At 37.1% G+C, this 9,922-nt stretch overlaps 1 pseudogene; it reads right to left on the minus strand.

Moving 5' to 3' along the window:
- Positions 1-8,412: 8,412 nt before the first annotated feature.
- On the minus strand, positions 8,413-9,127 carry LOC104855551 (annotated as a pseudogene).
- Positions 9,128-9,922: the final 795 nt, after the last annotated feature.

Below are 9,922 nucleotides of genomic sequence, written 5' to 3' on the forward strand. Positions count from 1 at the left end.
AGGCATAATATGAACTTCAAATAGTTGTTTAATTCTGTCTAAAAACTGCTCTTCTTAGGAACATTGGAGGTAAGTCTGACAGCTTTCTGCTTTGTGATTTCTTTATGTAGGAGGATTCATTTTGCTGTGGGCTTATGAAAAGGCTTTGATCTGTAGTTAAAGATAAAATTCATTGCTCTATTAGGGAGTAAATGTGACTCATAAACTCATATTCTGTATTGGTGTGAGTAGAAAAGAGAACAAAGAGTCAGCAGCTACAAATTCAGCTTTTGGTTTCCTAAGTTCCTTGGGAAAAAGTTTTTCTTCAGAATGGAGCAATTAAAATGTGTTCTTTGAAAAATTAGTCAAATACTTATCCAAATTCTTCCCTGGTACACTGAGAAGCATTACAGTTCCAGATATTTGAATGTTAAATTCCTTTCATTGAATTCTTACATATGCTGGGATGAAGTTTAAAGAGTAGCCAAAAAATTTCTTCTCTAGAACAAAATACTGTTTCATACAACTGAGTCTGTTTTGTAGGACTTGCTGTGTGGTCAACTTGAAACCACCTTGACTTGCTCTGGGAGAGCTTTTAAATTGTGAACCCTAATGATTTTGTACATTTGCCTTGCTATATTTGAATTAAAATTTTAAAACTTGTATGAAATTTGATTTCTATGATCTGTTTTAATATATACTTATGAATTTCTTTAGGTTAAAGCAGTGTAAGATGAGAAGGGTTGATAGTTCTGTCCATTCTTGACCAATAATTATATACCTTGAAAGACTTGGAGCAAGATAAACATTTTTCCAGTTTTTTTTTCCTCAACTGAGGTTGTAGGAAATGCTTTACTTTCCAAATGCCAATATCTCAAAACTTCTTGAGATTTACTGAAGTAGAATTATTGGCAAGAAGTATCTACTGCTGCCAACATATTCATGGCCGTAGGCTCTATAAATCTATGAAAATAAATGCTGCCTGATACTATTTTTTCATCTATGTATTAACTGGTAGATAAGTCTCTTTGTTGTCATGGCAACATGAGTGCACAGAAAGGAAATTATTGCCAGGTGGTGACACAGTATAAAACTTCTTTTTCTGCTTCTTACCTTTAAAAAAATTATATTTTGTGGGTTTGTGGTTGTGCTGGCATCACATTTGAAAAGGACATTCATTTTTAAGAATTCTAGGTAATGTCTGCCCTTAAGAACTGCAAGTTCTTACCCTGGAGAAGCTTACATTGAAAAGAGCTGAGACCTGACATTTTGAAAGACAGAAGGACCTCGAAATATTATTTGGGGTGGAATTTTTTTCTTTGAAAATTGTCCTTTGATTAATAAAAGTAGATTTTGTAGAGCATAGTATTGATAGCTAATTGGACATTCCTAAATACATGAGTATTAGGACTGCAGTATGTAATGACTGTTAGTGTATCCTTTTTTAAAATATAATTTTTATTGGTACATTTAGATATGCAATACAGTTACATTCATCATTGGTATCTTGTACCTTTACATGACTTACCTTGGTTCTTATCTTTTCCCCATTCCCCTAGACTCCTTTCCCCCCTCCATTCTTCCCTATTTACAAAGACTTTGCTTTCATTTTTTCCTTTTTTCTTATTTTTTCTATTCCCTTCTTAGTATTCCCTTACCCCTACCATTTGCCCAACACCTTTAGACCTTTTCTTCCTGTTATAAAGTATCAGTTATACATTTTGACCCTTATTTATACTTTTAGATTATCACACCAGAGAAACTATTTGGTATTTACACATGTGTATCCTATGAATTTCACTTAAGAGTATGTCCTGAATGCCCATCCACTTAGCTAGAAATGTCTCTAGTTTCTCATTCTTTATGGCTGAGTAGTACTCCCTTTTATAAAAAAAACCCCACATCTTCTTTATCCAGTATCCAACTGTTGGGCAATTGGGCTGTTTCCACGTTTTACCTATTACAAGCTGTGTTGCTATAAACATGGGTGCACATATATCATTGCGGTATGATTCTTTTTTATTGAATTTATTGGTACATCTTAGATATACAGTACAGTTTCATTCATCATTGGGATCTTGTACCTTTTATGGCAGGTCTTGGTTCTCATTTTTTCCCCTTGTCCCTGCCCTCCTTTCACCCCCTCCTCCCTTCCCCATTTACAAAAGCTTTATTTCCATTTTCTCTTATTTTTTTCTTTTCCCTTATTACCTTTCCCCTACCCTTCCCAATTTCCCTACAGCTTTAGCCCTTTTCTTCCTATTTCACATGGTCAATTATCTCATTAGGATATTATGTACTACTGTAGTTTTTCACACCAGAGAAACTATTCAGTAGTGGTATGATTCTTTTAATTCTTTTAAGAAGATACCCAGCGGGGGAAGACCTGGGTCAAATGGGACTTCCAATTCTAGTTGTTTAAGGTATATCTCCATATTGATTTCCTCAGTGGTTGCACCAGTCTGCACTCCCAACAACAATGAAGAAGGATCCCTTCCTTCCCACACCCTCACCATCATTTGATATTGGTTGATTTTTTTCATAGGAGCCATTCTTTCTGGTGCAAGGTGGAATTTCAGTGTTGTTTTCATCTGCATCTCTTGAATGACCAGGGATGTTGAACATTTTTTTATATGTTTATTTGCTGCTTTTACTTTTTTGTATGAGAAATGTCTATTCATTTCAGAAGCCCATTTTGAAAATTAGATCTTTATATTTGGTGGGTCTGATTTTTTGAGTTCTTTATATATTTGGGGTAATAGACCTTTGTCTGAGGAACAGTTGGTAAAGATTTTTTCCCACATTGTAAGTTGTCTCTTAGCTCTGGTGGTGGTTTATTTCACAGTGCAGAAACTTTTTAAAAAGATGAGATCCCAGTTGTTGATTCTTTGTGCTAGTTCCTGTGCTACTGAGGATTTGTACACAAAGTCTTTTTCTATGACAATGTCTTCAGGAGTTCTACCTAGCTTATCTTCCAACAAGTTAGTGTTTCTGTTTTAATATTTAGATCTTTAATCCACTTGGATTTTAGTTTAGTGCACAGTGAAAGATAGGGGTCTTGTTTGAATCTTTGGCAAGTTGAAAGCCAGTTTTTCCAAAACCATTTATTAAAGAGGCTATCTTTCCTCCAGTGAGGATGGTCAGCTCCTTTGTCAAAGACGAGGTACCTCAGTATGTCTGGAGTTGTTTCTGCATCTTCTAATCTACTTCACTGATCCTCAGGTCTGTTTCTGTGCCAATACCATGCTGTTTTCAACACAGTAGCTTTGTAGTATAGTTTCAAGTCGGGGATTGTGATACCCCCTACCATGTCTCTGTTGCCTAGAATAGCTTTTGCTATTTTAGATCTCCTCTAGTTCCAAATGAATTTTTGGATTGTTTTCTCCAGTGCAGTGAAATATACTGTTGGGATTTTAATTGGGATTGCATTGAACCTGTATGGCAGTTTTGGAAGTATGGCCATTTATACTATATTGTTTCTTCATACCCAGGAACAAGGGTATCTTTCTATTTTCTCATATTGTCTTTCATCTCTTTTTTCAGAGTGTTGCAGTTCTCCATGTAGAGGTCTTTTGCTTCCTTCATTAAATTGATTCCTAGATATTTCCATTTTTTGGATGCTGTTGTGAAAGGAATTGTTTCCCTAATTTCTCTCTCAGTGATTCTGTTATTTGTGTACAAAAAGGCTACTGATTTTTTGGTGTTAATATTGTATCCAACTACACTAATGAATCTGTCAATTAAATCTAGAAGTCAATTGGGAAGTTTTTTGGTTCTTCTATGTAGAGTATCATATCATCAGCAAATAATGACAGTTTAACTTCCTCTTGTTCTATCAAGTTTTTATTTCTTTCTCTTGTCTAATTGCTGTGGCTAATATTTCCAAAACTATATTGAACATGAGCAGTGACATTTTACATCTTTGGCTTGTTCCTGATTTTAGCATGAATTTTCTCGGTTCTTGATCATTTAGTATGATGTTGGCTGTTGGTTTTTCATAGATAGCCTTTTATTAAGTTGAGATAAATACCATCTATTCCAATTTTCTGTAGGCTTTTCATCATGAATGGATGTTTGATTTTGTCTAATGCTTTCTCTGCATTTATAGAGATGATCATTTTTTTGTCCTTGACTGTTAATATAGTGTATTACCTTTATTGATTTTCATATGTTGAACCATCCCTGTATCACTGGGATAAATCCAACTTGGTCAAGAAGTATGATCTTCTTGATGACCCTCTGTATTCTCTTTGCCAGTATTTTATAGAGGATTTTTGCATCCATGTTTATTTGGGAGATTTTCTTGTAGTTCTCTGTTTTGATTGGGTCTTTCCCTAGTTTGGGAATCAAAGTAACACTTGCTTCCAGGAAAGAATTTGGAAATATGGCTTCCCTTTCAATTTCATTGAAAAGTTTAAAGAATAATGGCAGTAGTTCTTTAACTGTCTTGTAGAGTTCAGCAGTGAAGCCATCAGGAACTGGGATTTTCTTAGTTGGTAAGCTTTTAAGTACATTTTCAATTTCATGGATTGTATTTGGGGTATTCAGAATTTTTTTGTCTTCTTTGTTCAACTTTGGTAGTTCATAAGTATCTATAAATCTGTCCATTTCTTCTGTGTTTTCCATTTTATTAGAGTACAGGTTCTTGAAGTAGGTATTGATTATCCTCTGGATTTCTCCTGGATCTGTTGTGACTTTGACTTTTTCATTCCTAATTGCATGGATTTGAGCCTTTCTTTTTTCCTTTTTAAAAAATAAAGTTGGATAAGGGTTTATTGATTTTATTTATTCTTTCAAAAACCAACTCTTTGCTTCATTGATTTTTTATATCTTTCTCTTAGTCTCCATTCCATTGATTTCTGCTCTGATCCTTATAATTTCATCCCTTGTGCATGCTTTGGGTTTGTCTGCTCTTCTTTTTCTAGAAGCTTAAGATTCATCATTAGGTTGTTTATTTTGAGCTTGCTGTGTTTTTCCAGTGTGGGCATTCACTGCTATAAATTTCCCTCATAAAACTGCTTTCATTGTGTCCCACAGATTCCTGTATGTTGTATTGGCATTATCATTTATTTGCAAAAGCTGACTAATTTCTTCTCCTTCTCCTTCTCCTAGTCCTCCTCCTCCTCCTCCACCTCCTCCTGCTCCTCCTCCTCTTCTTCCTCCTCCTCCTCCTCCTTCTTCTTTCTTCTTCTTCTTTTTTGCTTTTTGAGACAGTCTTACTACGTAGTTGAGACTGACCTGGAATTCACTATATAGCCCAGGCTGATCTCAAACTCAAAGTGATACTCCTGTCTCATCCTCCCTAGTGCTGGGATTATAGGCATGTGCCACCACTTCTGGCTACCTTCTTTAATTTCCTCTGTGACCCATTCATTGATTGTTCAGGAGAGTGTTATTCAAATTCCATGTGTTTGTGAAGTTCTTGCCATTTCTTTTGCTATTGATCTCCAGTTTAATTGCTCTATGGTCTGATAATACACATGGGATAAGCTCAACTCCTTTGTATTTACTTAAACATGTTTTATAAGTTAGTATGTGGTCTGTTTTGGAGAATGACCAGTGTGTAGCTGAAAAGAATGTATAGTCTGATTTTGTAGGGTGAAACACTCGGTAAGAATCTGTTAAGTCCATTTGTTCAAAAGCTCTGTTCAGTTCTAGTATTTTGTTGTTGATTCTTTGTCTAGATGACCTGTCTATTTGTGACAGTGGGATATTGAAGTCCCCCACTATAATTGTATTAGTGCTTATTTGGTTTTTTGTATCCCTTAATATTTGTTTAGTTTAGTTTGGGGAATTAGTATTTAGTGCATATATATGATTGTCATCTCTTCATCTTTGATTGTTCCCTTTACAAGGATGTAGTGACCTTCTTTGTCTCTCTTAATTAGTTTTGGTTTGAAATTTACTTTGCAAATACCATAGCTACCCTTGCTTTTCTCTGGGTTCCTTTCGCATGAGAACTTTTTTCCATCCATTAACTTTCAGCCTATGAGTTTCTTTTTGAACTACATGCATTTCTTGTGTACAGCATATTGTGGGATTTTGCTTCTTTATCCATTCTGAAAGTCTGTTTCTTTTGATTGGTGAATCAAGGTCATTAACCTTGATGTCTATACCTGATGTATACTGAATTATCATCATTGTGTTATCCGCTTGTTGGCTCTTTTTAATTTTTCTCCCTCTCCCTTTAATTTCTTGCCTTTCCTGCTGGATTTTCTCTTGGGTCTCATGGTGTTCTGATCTTCATTGTCTTTTTCTAGGATATTATTTAGAATTGTTTGGAGTGCTGGTTTGCTATGCATGACCTTTCTCAGGTGTTCTTTGTCATGGAAGTATCTTATTTCCTCATCCATTCTGAAAGAGAGTTTTGCAGGATACATCAGTCTTGGTTGTAGGTTGTTTTCTTTTAGGATTTGAAATACCTCACTTCAGGCTCTCCTTGACTTGAGGGTTTGTGTGGAAAAGTCTGCTGTGATTCTGATGGGCTTTCCCTTGCATGTGAGTTGTTTCTTTTCTGTAAATGTTTGTGGTATTTTGTTCTTCTGTTGGGTTTTGAGGATATTGATTATTATATGTTTATATGTTCATTTTTTTATCATGGCGACTTGGAGTCCTATATGCCTCACTTATCTTATTCTTTTGCTCTGTTTTGGAAGTTTTCTGTCATTAATTCTGTGAAAAGTTTTTTTTTAAATTTCATTTGTACTTTCTCCTGCTTTTTCACTGAGTCCCATCAGTCTTATATTATTTTCCTTTCTGTCATTTAGGAGCTCTTGGATTGATTTTTCAGGTTCCCTTACTATTTTTAAGAGATCCTTCTTTTTATGGTCACTGATCTCCATCCTGTCTTCTATATCTGATATCCTGTCTTCAGATTGGCTCAATCTGTTATGTATAGTTTTAAACTCATGGATATCTGCTGGAATCTGTTTCTCTGATTCCATTTCTTTCCTATGTTTGGCATTCCTACAGTGGGCATTTGTGGCTTCTATCATGATTCTGAGCTCATGTGTTTTTTTATTTGTTTCTATCCTAGACTCTCTAATCATGTCATTCATTCTGCTCTCCATCTCTATAGTTATATGGGAAGTTATGCCTGTTTTGAATTTTTCTGGAGCCTCATTCATCTGTTATGGTATTTCCTGCGCTGTCACTTCAGGGTGTCCAGGTCATTGAATATCAGACTTTTCCACCTTATTTCCCCCAGAATTTACCTTGGGTAAGATGAAAGTTTGTGTTTGTACTTGAGCCTTGTTTGAATGTCTTCCCTTTTCTATTTTTGTTGTTGGTACTGTCCATTTGATACCTGGGTTAATACTTCAGTCTTTTTGTTATAGCTTGTCTTTAGGTTTTTGACTCCCTAATGACTCAGAGGCAATCTCTTTTTCATTATACCAGGAAGGACAACTGATTAGATCAATTACAATATCTTAGACTAAGTGATACAATCAGCAACACAAAACCATCAAGCACATCTTAGAAAATGACAATTTGTGGTAGTTGTTAATGTAACACCTTTAACTGTGGGAATTAAATAAAAATGAGGCTAGAGCTCAGGACAATGGCCTTTCTGACCCCACTGTGCTTTTTGGGTGTGAATCCAGGTACACAGCCAGGAATCCAGTGGTGTATGGTTGGGGAGTTGTTGGGGGTGGTTCAGGTCCCTGGGCATCTCTGCTTCTTATAGGTCTGCTGCAGAGCTTGGGCAGCCAGGGTGAGAGCTGCAGGCTAGCTCCACTCAGTTCCGCCTCTTAGTGTATCCTTTTAAAATAACTTTCCCATCCTCTTTCAAAATAACTTACCCATCCTCTTTCAAACTAAACTTTCCTAATTTCACTATGATGAAGGTAAGCTTTATCTCTGTTTCCCAGACAGAAAAATATAGACAATTTAAGCTGACTCAGAGTTCCAACTAGGTTCAGTGATTACTGTATCTTGAACATGGAGCCATACAGTTATTTTTTTAAAATGGAGTTTGTTGGTACATTTTAGGTATATAGTACAGTTACATTCATTACTGGGATCTTGTACCTTTACATGACAGGTCTTGGTTCTCATTTTTTCCCCTTGCCCCTGCCTTTCCTTCACCACCCCCATCATACTATTAGTTTTTGGGCTCGTTCTCCTCATCTAGTAAACACTAAGTATAAATATTCATTGATTATGATGAATACATTTAGAATGATTTATATGATGCTTTGCTTTGATTTCTTTTTGACTATCCAGTTAACTCTAGATTCTTTGCATGTAGAAGATTTGATTGGGTACATTTGTAGCCTCACAGTATTTTGTTTTGAATCAATTTTTTAAAGTTGCATTTATTATTAAATGGCGTTAATGCAGAAAGCAAGGACAAAACACTCACAAGCAATCTACACAATTTGACAAGATGCACTGTGGAGGAAAAAGTAACTGAGATGGGCCAACAGTATTCTACAGTCTTGGTGGATGCATTCCTGGGGAAGTGGACCTCTAATTCCTCACGAGTGGGGTCTCATTCCTGGAGGGGGCATGCCTATTGGTGTTCCTTGAGCAGCGGGAAGCCCAACTTGTGGGCCCTTGGGTGGTCTCATAGCAGGTGGAGGAGCCATAATGCCTAGAGGTGTGGTTGCTCTGGCTACAGAAGAGGGTGGAGTTCCCCTCCCTGGTAGGTACTGGGTTGGAACTCCAACAATACTGGCAGTTCCAGCAATGGCCACAGTTGCCACAGTACCTCTTCCCTGTAGAGGCATTACCTATTGTGATGTACCCCAACTTCTTGGACAGAGCCTGCAAATCCAGCAAGAGCCTGGGCAATTGGTGCACTCCCTGGTACATCTCTTCCAGATTCCTTCCCAACCCTGGGACCTCATGCAGCTCTATCAAGTGGTACCTGAGCAATGCCAGTATCTTTAGGGGGTGACCTTTCCACAGTCATGGATACCAAGTTCTCCCATGCAGCAAGACCAGATCCAAAATGCTCTTTTCTTCATGCTTTGGCTGTTTTGCATTCTTTGGCTTAATCTTCCTGAACTTAATCACAATCACAAAAGGATCAAATTCCTAGGTCTGTCAAAAGCCTCAAAGGCACCAGCAAAGAACCAGCCATCTTGCATCACATTCTATAGTAAATGTACTGCAGCATCTTGCTGCTCTTGTCCACAGTCATGATTGCTGTTCCACCAAATTCAGTGTCAGTGATAAAACAGCAGGAGTCTTAGTACCCAGCAGACAGCTAAGGCATAATGTGGATTCTCCTAGGGTCATACAAGGCATTCAGGAGTTTTGCAAACAGCAGGTGGAATCTTAAAGTTTCAATACTCTTTAGTCCTCCCTCATTGTCTCAGCTAAGAATGCCTGCCTCATCTCCACTTGGACATCCACCATAGAAACTTGCTGCTGAGAATGTCTCCGGTACAGCTGTTGCTCTTGGTTGCTCAAGGAGGCTGTCCTTCTACACTTTACTTGGACTTCCATCTCCAGCTCCGTGCTACTCTGTGGTTCTTCTCCAGTACAAGTGATCCCTGGCTCTCTATCTGGCCTCTGCCTGTTCCTCAGTGTGAGACAGCAGCCATCTTAAACCAAAGTTTAATAACTCAAGGTTAAGGCACTGCAATTAGTGTAGTAGCCTTTGCATAATATATATCAGGGAAGTTGTGTGGTTTGTGGGTAACTCAAATGTCCACTTATTATTTAAATAAAAGTAATTTAGAGCATTTTTCAAATAATACCATTATCTGGGTTGAATTAGGCCAGCGGGTTCAGTCTGGAATCTTCAGAAATACTTGAGTGCTTAAAAGCTAATTAACAATAAAAATATGACTCAACAAACAAAGTTTCAGTTATAAAATGAACAAGTTCTGTATATCTAATGTATAGCACAGATAGTGATGGATGTTAATTTTTTCTTTTGGTATGGGGGGGGGATCAAACTCAGGACCTTGTGCTTGGGATACAGGTGGCA

Source organism: Fukomys damarensis, unplaced genomic scaffold (assembly GCF_012274545.1).
Source record: "Fukomys damarensis isolate Sample0158 unplaced genomic scaffold, DMR_v1.0_HiC HiC_scaffold_36, whole genome shotgun sequence".
NCBI lineage: Eukaryota > Metazoa > Chordata > Mammalia > Rodentia > Bathyergidae > Fukomys > Fukomys damarensis.